Consider the following 2441-nt stretch of genomic DNA (forward strand, 5'->3'; position numbering starts at 1 on the left):
AAAGGCTTCCAACAGTGGCTTCCTGACACGAAGGAGTAGCTCCCTATTTCTCAGGAACTCCGTGGACACACTGTGCAATCCACACGCGGTCACTGCCTGTGTTCAAGTGCATGGGGACAAGAACACAGGGCATCTTCCAGCCCTGACCCAGGAGGGAATTCCTCTCTGGTTTGTCCACAAACCGAGAGTAACTGGGAAGAGCTGGTTTCCATTCCAGGCTCAGCCTCTCCAGGCTGATACACATCATGGGAGTGTCTGGCCCTGCTCACCCCCCACCACACCCTCATCTGGACTCCCCCCACCACACCCCACCCACTTTATCCACCCCCTACCCTTGTCCACCCCATGCAGCCTAAGGTGAAAATCCACTCCCCAGCACTATCTCCCACCCCCACCATGAAAGATCAAAGTGTCCCAAGGCCCAAAACTGACCTCCCTCAGGGCATTTATACCAGAAGGATCCCTGAAGTGCACACTCCTTTTGTACTAGTCCTTAGGTCTTGGAGAGTGTCTCTACCTCCTCATTTCATAGCTGCTCTTAGACTTTAAAATCTATGCACAGGGGCTGCGATGTCTTTGCCTAAAGGTCCCCAGTACTAGCTTGAAGCCTTCCGAAGAGCAGACGCTCAATTAGTCTTTGGGGAAAATAAGAACCAGTGAACAAGAGGTGGAAATCATCACGATTTATTTTCTCTCGTATCTTCGAATAAGCTAAAAGAATCCAGGCGCATGTATATTTTACTTTTACCAGAAGGAATAAGGGAAACCAGGTGTTGACCAACTTTTATATATTTCCACCTCTACTTTGTGATCCCAACTGCTCTTTGCAGACTCTTTAACATTTCCAAGGATATCCCTATTCTAATGCCATGTTAACTGGCTCTAGATCATGAAAATGATTCAAGGATTTTCAATTTGTTTTACACAATACAAAACTCTTACTCCTAAACCAAGCAATAAAACAGCAATAAATGCATGAGGATGAATTTAGATTCTGAATCTTAATAAACCTTCAATTAAGAAGAACAACATTTGAAAAATACAAAAAACGAGCTAAATCAAGAAGTCACTCAAGTCTAACAGGAACACAAGAAGACATACATGTGCTCCCTCCAGCCCCACCCTGCCTCCACTAATTAGAGGTTATCAGCCATTTTCAACAACAAAGTGAAGAATCTCCATCAGACTTCACTAGGGGTGGGAGGACCTGCTGGACTTCACCCTGAAAGGGGCCCTTGCCCTGGCATTAGGACCGGCCCAGGCCCATTCTCTGCCTGCGTCTCTCTCTTCTTCAATCTCCAAATTTCTTCATACACGGCTTGGAAGGCACTGGGGTCGGTAGCACTGATCTTGGCCAAAAACTCCAGGACTTTTTTCTTGTTGGCTTCAGTGTGGGCTCTGGGACCCCACAGGAATTCGTAGCATGGAGGATCACTGTTGGGCACCTGCGGGTACTCCAGGTACTTTTCCTGTACCAAATCTTTGGTGATGAGCTTCCTGGGCTCCCCAAACATGAAGTGCCTCTTCCCATCGTAGATCCCCAGCACATTCAGGAATGCCCACATCTCCTCCTCGGTGGCCCGGTCGCCATTCCTGTAGATCATGCCCAGGAGAGGCATCGGCAGCCCATTCTTGGGAAACCCCCTGCTACCAATAAAATTCTCTTCCTTGCTGATCTCCAATTTGCTGACAAGGGCATAGGATTGACCTTTGGAGTCGACTTCCTTCAGCTCAAGCCCAAAGACCACCTCCAGGTGCACAGAGGCTCTCCTCAGGATGTCAGGGAAGTGCTCCTTGTACCTTTTGTTGATGATCTTCAACATTTCTGCCTTCGTAATGGGCTCTTTCATTTTATACTTGTACAGCAGGAACTGCAACAACGTGCTCACCCTCCAGGTTACAGGGTCTCTTTGAGACCTCTCAGTGGGGGCTGGGGCCGCAGAGGAACTTGGACCTCCCTCATCTTGGCCCTCGGCCCCTCCAGCAGCTCTTGTGCTCGAAGCACCAGCAGCAGCAGAGGTGATGGGCGGGATGCTGTGAGGCCCCTGGGGAACGGCAGCAGCAGGGGAGCTCGGGGGAGACCCCCCAAAGGAAGAAAAGGAAGAGGACGGGGACCCTTCTTCCTCTGCTGCAGTGGCCTGAGCACCGTTGACACTGTGGCTGTCACCTTGGGCCTGGCAACGTTTCTCACGGGCACGGAGCTTACTCTTGTGACCACGAGGCATGACGACTCTAGTCCAGGACAGTAGGCAGGAGTGTAAGGAGGGCAGGTGATGTGGGCCCCCTGGAGGAGGAAGGCTGAGAGGTTATGCACCCCTACAGCAGAGAGTTCCCTCCTTGGCTTTAACAAATGCTGCCTTTGCCTTTCTTGGAGGGAACTGCTCTAGGACATCACAAGGCTCCTACTGTCCTGCTGAAGACACTGTAGAGGAAATTAGAGG

At 50.5% G+C, this 2441-nt stretch overlaps 1 pseudogene; it reads right to left on the reverse strand.

Annotated features, from left to right (window-relative positions):
- Positions 1 to 1191: 1191 nt before the first annotated feature.
- Positions 1192 to 2225, reverse strand: LOC126068832 (melanoma-associated antigen B2-like; annotated as a pseudogene).
- Between the last annotated feature and the right edge of the window lie 216 nt (positions 2226 to 2441).

The sequence above is a fragment of the Elephas maximus genome, chromosome X (genome assembly GCF_024166365.1).
Source record: "Elephas maximus indicus isolate mEleMax1 chromosome X, mEleMax1 primary haplotype, whole genome shotgun sequence".
NCBI lineage: Eukaryota > Metazoa > Chordata > Mammalia > Proboscidea > Elephantidae > Elephas > Elephas maximus.